This window comes from Microtus oregoni, unplaced genomic scaffold, assembly GCF_018167655.1.
Source record: "Microtus oregoni isolate MIOR12 unplaced genomic scaffold, Mior012 000002F_ref0000024, whole genome shotgun sequence".
Lineage (NCBI taxonomy): Eukaryota > Metazoa > Chordata > Mammalia > Rodentia > Cricetidae > Microtus > Microtus oregoni.
In genome coordinates, this window is record NW_024543061.1 from 67,930,060 (window position 1) to 67,943,989 (window position 13,930).

At 50.9% G+C, this 13,930-nt stretch overlaps 1 protein-coding gene across 3 annotated transcripts in view; it reads right to left on the reverse strand.

The window, feature by feature from the left end:
- Positions 1-13,930, reverse strand: part of Tspan9 (tetraspanin 9) — a 187,857-nt gene that overhangs the window by 161,116 nt on the left and 12,811 nt on the right. The window contains exon 1 of one of the 3 annotated variants that reach the window (XM_041640131.1): positions 8,967-8,984. The exons of the other annotated variants lie outside the window; for them this stretch is intronic. The gene's annotated coding sequence lies outside the window, so the exon portion shown is untranslated. Of the gene's footprint in view, positions 1-8,966; positions 8,985-13,930 lie in introns of those variants that run through there. 3 annotated transcript variants of the gene reach the window in all.

The following is a 13,930-nucleotide window of genomic DNA, read 5'->3' on the forward strand; positions in this document are numbered from 1 at the left end:
AAAAGACCGGCTCTGAGTGTGATGGAAAATTCTTCGAGGGGCCCAGAAGCACCGCGGGACATAGGCCACCATGAAGCCACTGCCCTACAGAAAGGGTGAGCCAGACCTCACAGGAGACAGAGGCCTGGGGAAAAGGCACCTGGAAGGGCTGGGGCAGAAGGTCCTGTACTTGGTCCCTCTCTCCCACCCTTGAGAAGGCTAGAGCTTTAAGACTCGGAAGGGTGCCAGGCAGAAACAAAGAAGGATGACAAATATAGGCTGAGCTATGACAAGCGTGTCAGGCCACCCCTACCCCTTGCAGCCCTGTCTGGTGACAAGTGTATCAGGCCACCCGTACCCCTTGCAGCCCTGTCTGGTGACAAGTGTATCAGGCCACCCGTACCCCTTGCAGCCCTGTCTGGTGACAAGCGTGTCAGGCTACCCCTAACCCCTTGCAGCCCTGTCTGGCTACCCTTAGGTTTTGCTTGCTGGATTTCTCAATCAGGAGACACAGTCAAGGATGAGTAACAGCCGGCCCTGCACCACTCTCCAAATTCAGGGAGGCAGCTTGGTAGACAGCACCTGTCTCCCCTCCCCCACAGCCACTGCGTAGTTACAAGTCTAATCGGATGTCGGCAGTTGCGTGATGACTGTGAAGATTCTCTGAAACTATTGGCAGTGGTGCCAGCGAGGTTGTTGGGATTTTTGTTTTCACATTTTGGTGTGTGTGTATGGATTTGTGTGAAGAGCAGACAACAACGTTTGTGGGAGTTGGTTCCTTGCATCATTTGGGTTCCAGGGACTGAACTTGGTTCTAGGGGCTTCATGGCTTTTACCTGCTGTGCCATCTTGTCAGGTGGGTTTCTGAATGAGAAGCAAAGTCAAAGCCATGGTCATCTCTCTCTGTGGCTGGGAGTCCGAGGGATCTGGGCAGCCAAGAAACAGTCTCTCCCTTGGCGGTAACTGTCACTTCCACCTTGCAAAGCAACACCAAGGCCTTGGGCTCAGGGGCCACCCCAGCTCCAGTGGCAGAAGTCAGGCCCGGCCTTGTTTGGCAGGGGCCACCACCGGATGTTCTCCCATCCCCCACCAGTCCCCTTCCTTGCTCCTGATAAGGATATAAGCTGGCATTCGACTTCTATAATCTAAGCACTGCACTGCAGTACCTACTGTGTACCCCATCTCCCCACAAAAATGGGTAAACCGAGTCACAAGGTGAAATCCAGGATAGTGGAGCCCCTACCACTGTCAGAAACTCTCACACCTAAACAGCCAATGGGAAGCCACTACTGCCAACTAGAAATGCGCACCCAAACACCTCTCTTTGGGCCTGGGATGTGTGTACACAGGTGAGACACACACACTGTAAAAGTGAGTGGTGTGCCGTGGATGAGTGTGTCTGTGGAGTCAAGGTGGAAGCTAATGAGGGCATGGGTGAGTGCGCGTGCAAACCAGCATACACGTGTAAGACACAAATCGGGTCCAGTCCCCCTCAAAACAGCTAATTCAGACACCAATGTGAATGGTCAATGTAAGAGCAATACACCCCGTATGGAGAGAGCCAATCCCACCCCAGCTACCCCAGCTCTTCCCCCAGGGCCCCACTCAGGAACAGCTCCCCAGCACTAGGCTAAGCTCCCTCTCTGGCTCCTCCCTCAGCCTCACTCTCTGACCTCCATTTTTCCACCCTGGATCACTTTCTTTAAAACGGGGGGGGGGGGGGGGGGGGGGGGGGTTCCTGGCTTCTTCAGGGAGTGATAAAGTCAAGGATTACGGAGAGACAGTCTGTGATCTGAAGACCTCAAAAACCAAAGGATGGTAAACTGTAGGGTGTTTAGGGACCAGCTTCACTTTGAACAGTGGGAGGTCCCTTCCCTGGGGAGGGAAAGGCAGTGATCTCCACTCCCCTGCCTGGGGCAGGAGCTCAAGGCCAGCCTGGGTCTCTAAACAGCGTGGCGGGTCTGGGGAGTCAAACACAAAGACTTAGGGGGAGGAGGAGGAACTGTCTGCTGGCGGGCACAAGTTCCCCTTCCCAAGCAGCCGCCCCCATCTGGAACGCATTTGCCTTTCCCTCCACCAAAGGAGAGTGAGGGGAGGGGCTGCCCTGGCCCTTGGGGTAGCTAGAGTAGCCCAGGGCAGGCACAGAGTCAGCCTGACCTGTGGTCCCTAACAAGGGCTCCCTCTGCCCTAGAGCACAAGCTCAGACTGACTTGCACCTTTGGGTCCTTAGCCACCTCAGACTCCTCCTCAGCAAAATGGAGAGCAAGTGGTGAGGAACAGGAGGGCCCTGCACTCTAGGAGCCTGAGAAAGAACAGTCCCTAATGCACCACAGCCACAAACTCAAGGCAGCTGTCACTCTTGGGTCCAGATTCCCCCAGAGGCTCCCCTCTCCCACCATAAAAGCTCCAGCCTTCTGGATGGGTGTGGTGGTATACGCCTTTAATCCCAGCACTCAAGGAGACAAAGGCAGCAGAGAGCTAGCCAGTGCTACTCAGTGAGACCCTGTCTGAAACAACTATAGCTTTTAGAATGGTGTTCACGGTCCTATGATCCCAGCCTGGTGACATACCTACTGGCCTCCTCTGCCCTAAGGTGTATCCCTCTCCCCCATTATCCACAGGGTTCAAATTCTTTTCTTCCATCTCCCCTTTAATGGCCCCTTTTGAAGGAGGTCTTCTGCACTCCCTGCGTATACCCATCCTCACTCCTCTTCCCTGTTACCTTGCTCCATGGCATTTGTCACCATCCAAAACACTGAATTTCTTCTGCTCTTACAGTCTATCTCTGCCACCAAAATATAAGCTTGGGAGGGCAGGGCTTTGCTGCACCCCTGTATCTCTGGAGCGACCAACCCAGAAGAGGCCCTCAGTCCTCTGGAATAAATGAGACGCAAGACATCTAGTACAATCAAGCAAAGGTGAGGACGGAAAGCACATCCTAAGCAGCTGTTCACGCACTAGTTGTGGTCACGAGAGTCCACACCACTCTGCTGCCCCGACACAGAAACAGTCTACATTCCAGTCATACCTCAAGGTCACTTGACGAGGTGGGGCTTGGGACCGTGGTGAGGAACCCTACAGAAGTGGAAGGCTCTGGGATGATTGCTCAGCATCATCCCAAGGCCCAGCTTTCAGTCCCCTCGCTGGGAGCCCTGAGTGCCAAGAGGAAACCACTGAGAGATGCACAGCCACACAGTCCCTGCCGCCAGGAATCCAGTATATTACATCCAGTTCACTCCTGAACGCCCAAGACCTCAGACCTCCTGCCTGCGCGCCATAAACGTCAAAAAGAGAGTTTAGAGAGCATCTCACACCGATAACCAAGCAGTGAAGACAGCTAAATGAATAAAAACTCAAATAAAATAGTAGCATGCAGACAACAGCTACCATGGATACAGCTTACAAAAATTATAAGTGAGAAGCCCCCCTCTGCTTCTAAGGCTCCCTCCCCACCAACTAGAGACCAAAAGTACTGGGGAATAAAAACGTTCCTGTGTAGAGCATGTTCAGACCTCCTTCTCGTCATCAGTCGCTCTCCAATACAGCGCTAAGACACTTGCAATGTATTGAGTATCATAACACAATTTGTAATCCAGCCTCAAGGACCACAGCTTTCTCCTAGGAGAAAAGCACTTTGGTCTGCAAAGGGTTCAGACATTTGCTGGGGAAGAGTTCAAGTCATAAGTAACCTTGGGGCAATTCCAAACCGATGAGGAAAAAGGAGTAGATCGTCTGCAGATACCAGCAGTTTACACAGGAGCATCCTTGGAATTGCACGTCCCCAGAGAAGCCCTGGAACGAGCACATAGACCCACAGAAGCCATCGCATTTTCATTACTGTCGCATCAAGGGCAAGCATGTTCTGGATCAGATACAATGGAACTGGTGGAGTCGGCCAAGGGGAATGAAAAACAAGGTCAGGAAAACTCCTTTCAGAAAAGGCATTTTAAGAAGGCAGCTGCGGGAGCCTGGCCTGGAGGCTGAAGCAGAAGGACCACTGCAGGCTCTAAGGCAGCCTGGGTTACACAGCGAGATGCTGACTCAGACCAAACAGAGGAAAGAAAAGAAGTAGGATAAGGAGCTGGGGGTGTGGCTTGGAGGGCAAGAGCTTGCTTTGCAGGCTTGAGACCCTGGGTTCTATTCTCGGTGCCAAAAAATATGAGAGAGAGAGAGAGAGAGAGAGAGAGAGAGAGAGAGAGAGAGAGACAGAGAGAGACAGAGAGAGAGAGACAGAGAAAAGAACAGAGAAAGAGGAAAGAGGAGGAGAAGAAGATGGGGAGGAAGTAGTCATTGCTGAATTGCTGACAAAGCCCTAGAGATTGTGACAGAATGCACTCTGTCAATACTGACTATAACAATGATGTCATCTGTATCACTGTCTTGACTGACAACCTGTGATGGAACAAGTTGGAAGCAGAAAGCAGAATGCTCAGGTTCTAAGGTAGGCCCACCCCACCAGCAGGATGTGGCCTTGGCCACACGGCACCACTACTGGGAGTAGAGTACAAAGGTTGCCACCTCATGCTAGGCCCATCTTCCCTGGACTCCATTCACCCAGTCAGTGGTACCTGCTGAATGACCCTTCCATCAGAGGCCCCTGTAGATACAGGGCATACAGCAAGGAAGAGCAACGCCCCTCCTCCGCAGAGCTCCCTTCCAAGGAACACTGACAGTTGGAGCCCACATGCATTCACCCCACCCTCTCGGAACACTCATCCCCCAAATACCATGGCCTTCTCCTTCAGGAGGAGGAGGGTGGTTGGTAGAAGGTTTGGCAGTGGACTGATGAAGGCACAAGTCCATGGTCTTCGGGATAGCACAGGCTTCTCTGGGAAGTCAGCAACCTGCAGAGTTACTGCAGGAAGGTCCATGAAGGAGCCCTCTGCTCTTTCTTGCCATTTTGTAGAGAAAAAACTACATTACTCACAGCAAGCTTGTCTGATGGCTGTAGCTAAGGGGAGCACACACTGCTGAGTCCCTGGGTCAAGAGTGTTCCTCTACTAGACATCCACCACGCCCGGCTGGGAAAGATGGCAGAAGAGGAAGCAGAAAGCCAGGAGGAACAGCCGGCAAGAGCCTAGGGCCCCATGATACTTCCAGGCACTCAGCCATCTGATCAACTTTCTCACTTCAATCTTGCTTTCTCCAAAGCCCCTGCTCCACAGCCCACCCAGCTGCCTCACCTGGGGTCCCATCAACCAGTAGGGAAACAGGGAAGGACAAGAACCCAGGCAGGTGCCATGTATTTTCCTAGCTAATGGGTGAGGCTGAGAAGTTACTCCAAAAGTTCCATGAGTGGAAAGGCTACACAAGCGCCCGAGAGACTCTAAGACTGGCCCTACCCCAGGAAGTTCTCTGGCTTCTGATTCCTCCAGAGCTGGCCTCTCTCTCTCCCATCTCTCTCCAGCCAGGAGCTACAGAGTCACCACCCTTCCTGGTGTGGAATATGGCTCGACCTCCTCGCAGTCCTCTTAGCAAATGGGAAAGGGCAGGAGATTGAAGGGCCTCTTAGACACCGCTAGACAACCAGTCCTGGAGCCCACACTGTTCTAGACCTGTGAGTGACAACTCCATGACAGCTTCCAGTCCTTGAGGCCCCCAAGGAAGATCCAGGAGATTCACATGAGCAGATCAAGAGCAGCAGCATTGACCCTGAGTGAGGCTCCTGAGACCAGAGCCACTACAGCCTGCTGGACACGCAGGATTCATGGAGCTCCCAGGCCACAGGGTGGGAAAGTGATGAGCCCATCAGTCATCTCTACCTCAAAGATGTTACATGTCCAAATAAGGAGACAACGTGACAAGCTGCTGACAAGAGGACAGTCAGAATGCTAAGGACAAGAGCAGATGGCAGCTGGGGGTGGTAGCTGCCAGTCTGAAGGCCCCTGGGAAGAAAAAGCCCACTTAGCAAGGATGTAGCATGGTCAGAGTTGACATGCAGAAGTAAGGAGCCCACTGTGTGTGTGTGTGTGTGTGTGTGTGTGTGTGTGTGTGCGCGCGCGCGCGCGTATGTGTGTGTATGTACAGACTGGGGAGGGAACACTGAAAGGTAGATAGGAATCACAGGGCCCTAATTAAGTTGTAAGGTTTAGAATTGAGTACATGGTATTTAAGAGATTACTTCGTACAATGCCACATCCCAAACACAACATCTCACCAGCAGACACGGGATTTTCCTTAAATCCCAAAAGCTCGCCACCTTCCAAGGTGCCCCTTCCTCTGCTCGGTAGTGTTAAGTGTGGGAAAGCTTGTCCTGGCCATGGCCCCAATCCCAGTCCCCTGGAACCCCTCACCTGTATCTGTAGGCTAGGCTCTCATTCCCCCCACACAATGAAGACCATCAGTTACACACCCTGCTCCGTCACATTTCATAACAATAATCTGCAGACAAAGTGAATGTTCCTAAGACTCTCCCCCAATTCCCATGCCACATTGTTTCCAGCCTCCTCATCAGCCTCCGCTGGATCTAATTCCAATTCACCAGTGTCCCAAGCAGAACTGAGAAACCCAAAGCTGAGCTGTGTATGGTGGTGCTCACCTAGAATCCTATAAATCCTATAGGTGGTACACACCTGTAAAACGTGGAAGGCTAAGTCAGGAGGATCAAAAAATCAAAGCCAACCTTAGCTACATAGTAAATTCTAGACCAACCTCAGCTATAGAAAAAAAAACTGTTTCAAAATAAACAAGAAAAAGACATACCCAGTAAATTTAGATGTAGTCTCAACTCTTATAAGTCAAGCACTGCACCCAACCAGTGGTGTTCTTAACGTGCGGGGGTGTGGCTTACTGGTACAGCACTTGGCTAGTGTACACAAAGCCCTGGGCTCCAACCCAACAAAAACAAAGCAACAGCAAACAACACCAAAAATCTCCTTAGCTACCAAATGTTACTGGTAGCTTAAATTTTCTTCCATTTATTCTGTTACTCATTCAACGAACATTAGTATTCACTATATGCTAAGTACTGAAATTGCCTTTGTAGGGGACAGCCACCGTGGAGAGATAAATGCAGAACCAGATAAAATTGTGGGGGTGGAGAGCCAACATGCTGTTAATGGTGTCTTGTGAGATTTCTTAGTGAAGATACCCACCCCGGTGGGGAAGGTGGCTCTAGGGACAGCTGAGGTCAAGAGAGTTTTAAAACTATGCAGGGCTCCAGGCATGATGAAGTACAACTAAAACACTAAACAGGCATGAAACTGCCTCTGACAATGGACCAGGGGCAACAGCACAGGACTAAGATTCCTGGGGAGGGAAACAAAGGAGGTGGGACCTATGACCACGAGCTGACAGCCTTGGCAGCACCTCCAAGGTGGATGCTTTAAGGGGGGACTCCAAGTGGAGTGTGCTTGTCTCACCAAAAACTAGCTCACACAGCTAGAACTTTTAGGGTAAAATACCACAGAAAGGGGGACTGAAGGGAGGGAGTGCAGGAACCTGTAGAGGAGCCCCCTGGAGAGTCCAGCTGATCCCCCGCATTGCCAGGGTGAGATTCGAAATACTGGAAAAAGAAGCACTGCACAGCAGGGCCCGAACCATGTGTGGAGTGCACTCATCCGGAGAGACCTCATGCACAGGGCATTCGGTAAAGTCCTCGGAAGGGTGTTGCCCGAATGGTGAGGCTAAATTAGCCCCTGACTACAGTCTGCTTTAGATCTACCCTTTAAGAAGCTTAAAAGCAAACCTTAAACGTATGAAACTGATCCCAAGTCATTTAAATGCATGCCGGAAGAAGGTTCAACCCTATTTAAAGAACTATAACAAACCCCACATCTGTCAATATTAAGCTCCCGCTAACTGGCATTCAAGCAACATTTAGCAGGCACAAAAGAAGTGGACAGATCAATGGGTACAAATGAGAGATGGTGAGCCTCGTAGGCAGGGGGAGACCAAACAGGTTTTACAAGTATGTTCACGACAGAAGGGAAATACGACAGAGGACATATATGAAAGCCTCATATGAGCGTCTAGAGGTGGCGACGACAGTGTCTGAGGTGAGAAATATGCCAAAGGGGATTTAGTCTTATCGGACTGCAAAAGAAGAACCTAATGACAGAAACTGTCCAAAGACTAGCATAGAAAAGACTGACGAGAGTCAACACATCAGCAACCTACGGACAGTGTCACAGGCTAACAGCCACGCCACTGGAGTTCTAGAAGAAATGAGAAAGAAGCAGAGATGGGCAGTAACTAAAAACAACTGCCGAATTTACTAGAACAATGCTCACAGGCAGAAGAGTCCGCACAACAGAAGAGAATTTTGAGACACTGGCCTTTGAACCCTCAAGATTGCTGAGTCACCATGGGGTCAGGCTAGATGAGATGAACCCATGGTGTAACAGAGACGTGTCACAAACATCCTACCCATATAAGGTCCTTCCTCTTGCCACCCCTGGAGCGAGGTTACCTCTTAAGCCAGGAAGCACCCAAGCAGCACCGCCCCTTACTTTATAGACAAAAGAAATCTAAGGCTAGCCAGGCATGGCGGGCGGTGCATGCCAGTAGTCCTAAAATTCTGGAAACCGAGGCTAGGAGATTATAAGTTAAAAATCAGCATGGGCTACATAGTGAGAACTATAAAAATAAATAAATAATAAATAAATAAATAGGGCTAGGCATGCGGCTTCATGGTAGAAAGTCTGCCTGGCATAAATAGGGGTCTGATTTTGATCCCCAGAACCACACACACACACACACACACACCCCTAAGACTCAGAGAAGCAAAAAAGGCTCCTGGGCTGCTTTGCTCTGGCACCCTGAACTGCTTTAGTTGACCTCCTGTGTCCTTGTGTGCTTGTCCACTCCGGCTCCCAACAGACGGGTTCATGTCTGCCATCCAGTGTCATCCAGCCCTTAGGGCTGAGGCAGAGGGACCATGAACTAGGGACCAACCTGGGTCACATCGTGAGATCTTGTCACAAATACAAAGCAGGCAGAGGGGCTACAAGGTACCCAGTATCACAGAGAGGGCGCTCCATACTCACCCATGGGTTCCAGGGGAGGCAAGAAGTGAGGGCCCTTGAAGATCTGAGGGCAGAGCTGTTGCCAGTCGACCCTCTGTTTGAAAAGGACTGAGAAACAGTGGGACACAGAGAGACAGAATCTGAACCGCTGCTGGCACAGCCAATGGCTGTTACCAGGCAACTCCCCAGGGAGGGATGGAAGGGGGGAACAACATTCCTCTGGTCCCTGAGTCCTGCTCCTTATCAGATTGGCATTGAGTCCCATGCTGTACTCACCACCCCCTTGACCAGGCACGCTCAGGGAGGAAGGGGAAGCAGAAGCCTCTGGAACTTTCATTTTCCCCATCCCACCCTCCCTGGGGTCCCACTTCCTTTGTGGACTCTGGGTAGGGCAATGGCACCTCTTCCCAGAGGTTAAGCAAATTCTCGGCTATTCCTGGAGCCTTGATTTTTATCAGCCTTCCATTCTGGTCAATTCTGAGAGGCCAGAGGCCAGGCATGCCAGAGAGATCTCAGCCTGACCCACCAACCCCAAAATAACCCCACACATGCCAATCTCAAGTCCTTACGGACTTGGTCATTTGGGAACATGTTCTGCAAAGCTGTCCACAGATCAGAAAGCTCACCAGGAGCGGTTGGGGGTGGGGGAGGATAGTGTACACTGCTGAGGAAGGACAGGAAGAGAACCATCTGGGATGGCGGGGGGGGGGGGGGGGGGGGGGGAATGACACCAGAGACCAAACACAAATAAGGATCAAGAAAGTTTGTCTCCTGGCTCCTCTGTCCCATTGCCCAAAACCCAGGAGAACCAACCTCCAAGCAGCACCTCCCTTTTCCCCTAGCATCCTCTCCGGAGCCTTTGGGGAAGACACTGTGCCCTCAGGCTTCAGTACCTTTAGAAGGAGCTCCTGACCTGGGTCTCGTCCACAGAGCCAGTTTAAACCACGAGACTGAGGATGGATGGCTAAGCACAGCCAGCTAGCACTCAGTCCTGGACCAACAGATGAGATCAGGGTCACGTTTCTTTTAGATTGCCCGTGCAGCACTCATTCATTCAAAAAATAGAAGAGGAAGTCAATTATGGAGCATGCGCCTGCATTCCCAGCACTCAGGAATCCCAGGCAGAGAGATCATGAGTTCAGACCAGCCTTGTCCGATAAGACAACTGTGACTCAATTTTAAAAATTAAAGTAAACAGAGTCCGGGATACATAGCTCAGTGCTGGTGTGTGTGCTAAGCATGCATACAGCCAGGTTCTGTCCCCAGCGTCAAGATGGAAAACATGTAAGTGTTCATCCAGCACCAAGCCACACAAAAACAGGAAAAGCTCCATTGAGGAGAACCCCAGTCTCTGCTCCTCCGTGTACACTGGGAGTGAGCTGGGGACACAGCAGACACGCTTCTCGTACATCCATTTATCTGTAGAAGCTAAACGTTAAAGTCCAGATAGTCACAGAGCCTAGGTCACAAGAGCCTGGGAGAATATGGGTGTGGCGAGGGAGAGCCAAAGAAGGGTTAGGAGGCACAGGGTGCAGCTGGGATGTCGAGGGCATAGGAGGGTCTCCGGGGCACAAACAAGCAAGCGTTTCAAGATAACTGTTAGGATGTTTTCTTGTTATTGCTATTGTCTGAGACTCTATGCAGCCCTGGCTGTACTAGAACTTTGCAATCCACACTGGCCTTGAATTCAGAGATCCACGTGCCTCTGACTCCCAAGTGTGACCACATCTCACAACTGAAGAGATATTGAATGTTCTCTATACAAGGAATGATAAATGTATAAGGTATTATCCTGACCTAACCACTGCACCTTATATGTGTATTTGGGGACATCATGCTGCATCCCATAAATTACTAGGATCTATTAAAATGAAAATATAGAGGGCTGGGAGTCTGGCTTAGTAGAATAAATGTTTAGCGTGTATAAAGCCGTAGGTTTGATCCCCAACACTAAAATCGTTATTATTGCCATGTGTTTGTGGGGGGGGGGGTGCATGTGTGCGTGTGTGTGTGTGTGTGTGTGCTGCGTGTGCCCCACCAGCAGAAAAAGGCAGTAGAGGCTGTGTCAGTACTGAGCCTAATGTTAACACTGTTTAACCAGAGGCCACAAAGCAGCCCACCCCACTGGGTTTAGAATGTAGTAGCAGCAAGGCTTTGGCTTGAATTAAGACTGTATTAAAGACACTTGGTTTAAAAGCATCACTACCACAAAACAGCACCTTCTGAAGGGATTCTTTAAAACCACATTTCAGCCTCAGGAAGGCCAGGGAATGTTTCTTAATTGGTCTCTGATATCTGCGAGAGGAACAGACTGGGGAATTACTTCCCTTGGAGGCAAGACAAGGAAGGCGCCTGATGCGTGTATGGTTGGCTTGACCCTCCCAAAGACCTCATCCCAAAATGCCTGACCACACCACTGCCACCACTGACACAGACTGCCTCACCAAGGAGCTTCCAAAGGCCAAATACCAAGTGACAGAACCTAGGCAGTTCCCCAGGTTAGAGGCAAGTAGGTCGTCTATAAGCCCCTCCAACCATGCTGGCCCCATTGTGTTTCTTTCTATACTTGAAACTATTCTCTTCCTATCTCCAACACACTTGATGAGGTTTTCCATGACTATGGCTCTTGACCTGCTAGACTGTTGCACCCTCCCCAGTAGATGGACCAGGGGTGGTGTCAGACAGTCTAGAGGCAGGTTTACCTTCTGCAGCTGACTCCCTCCCCCACTTCTCCAACCTACACCAAGGCTTTCACAGTAAGCTAAAAACCCTGCTTTCCCAATCTCCTTCCTTCTTCTAGAGTCAGAATCAGGTTCAACACACTAGTCCAAGGAGAACCTGGACCTGAAGAAGAAGGGCCCTGCAGCCCACTCACCATCCTCCTCTTCCCTGACTAGGGTCACTACTCCTCCCCCCAGCCACACAGATAGAGGCGGGTCCCCACCTCTACTGATGGGCACAGCACCACCAGGGCCAGCTGAAATCAACTACAAGCCAGCCCCTCAGGACTTAGGGCTATTCTGTGACTGCTTCTCTTGACGCATGTGTCCTGCGATTAATAGCAGCATCCTAAAGCCAGTAAGTCCGAAAGAATTCACTGGGGAGAAAACAGTATAGATGACTCCACCAGCCCTAGCACAAGCACAGGGCTCTTTCAGCATGGCTGGATGTGAGCTTCTCAGAGAGGCCATCCCACCTGACCTGTCCTAGACTACAGTGTTCCCATGGAGAGCAGGTGTGGGGCACTCACAAGTTCACCCAGCCCTGGGCATGATGCCTCCCCATTTCTTAACTCCCTCTCAGCCACATTCATATTCCAGAGGTGCCACCTACGACTAGCTCCTTAAAAAATGGTCCCCAGGGCTCAAGGCATAGTCCAGTGAGCATCCTCGGGCAAGGATGATCCTTTACTGCTAAGGATGTGCAGTTTTATAACGAGCTCTGACTCAGGTAGATAAGTAAGTAGAGATGGAGTGGAGGGGGAAAATGGGTACCGCTGTTCTTCATGCCCAATTCAGTGTAACTGAAAATTCCAGCTCTGCCAACGTAGGCCTCTCCTTTGATTTGTATACAGAAGGCTCAGGCTGCATCTGCAGCAACACCTGCCCTACTTGGCCAGCTGTCATCATAGCCTACCCCTGGGTACCACAGAGAGCTATGGGGCCATCGAGGCAGGAAACCAGAGATCTAGATAAAACAAATAGCTGATAGCCACAAGCAGAAAAGGTGATACTCACCTAATCCTAATCCTGCACCTGACTGCAGCTCTCTTTGTGCTCAGAGTACCCAGGCCAGGAGATTCTCAGTCCTAAATTATCTGCTGCTTGCTGGATACTGCAACCCAGAGCATATTGAAGCTAAATCCCTCTCACCGTCGTGAGGAACCAGCAATGGAGGTATATAGATGAAATCAAAGGAGTTAGGTATCAGAGAGAGCCTCCTGGATCTTTTGGTACAAGAAGCTGACCTCCCATTTGCTTCCAACTAGCAAACACCCAACACAGCAGGCTGAGGACCTCCATCAGCTTTTCCAAATGCCTGGCCAGAGTGTGGTTGAGGTTTATGGCCAGACTGCTCAGAGGACTGCACCGCCGGCTTTACACTGCCCATCAGCACTTAGCGCTGGTAAGTGTGGAGCCACAACGCTGGTCTGGTGCCATCAGGGCCATCACAGAAGCATGATGCTGTGTCCCTCACTCACGCAGGTGCCCTAGGCCACATTCCCTCCTGGATTACAGTCGTCACCAAGTCCTCTTGATGAGCTCTATTAGGGCTGCCAAGAGTTTATGCCTGGGGTGCAGAATGCTTTCACAGTGAACCACTTGGCTGCAAAACATTTCTTTTCCAAAAGATGCTGCCAGCGAGCAGGGAGAAAATAAAACCTAACGCAAAGGCCCACTTCGCCTTTGTTCTTCCTTGCAGAAAGCACATCGGCCAGCAGGAAGACGGCTCTCGGAGTGTGCTCCACCAGGGGCCAGCGTGGACCCCAGGGAAAGGTGAGTTTGATAAACATCCCCAGAGCCAGGCAAAGCTCGGCCACCACAGCTCTGCTCCCTGAGAGCTGTTGACTCTTCCCTGCTTCCTCCAGCCTTCCAGCCATTGTCAACATTTCACAGGGAGAGAAGCGCTACCGAAGCAAGGAATGAGAAAACTATAAAAGCGAACACCTTGTGGGAAGTCAAAATGTCAAGTCCGCTGTGAGCCGCCTGAGAATTTCGGGAGTGTGAAATCCGGGGCATCACACAGACCAGGTCAACTTCTTCCAGGCTGGGGTTACTGGATGAGGAGAGAGCCTGGGGTCTACGATCGATAGGTTGGACAAAGGAGTGAGTGAAATCCCCGGAGACCTGGACCTGGAGTGCCCATCTGGCTTTGTTAAAGGCTTGTCACCCAGAATGACAGTTTTCAAAGAAACATTAAAAAACAGCAGCCGGTATCTAGTAGCCAAACTCTAGGCTACTTTCAAAGAGCAAACGGGATGGGAG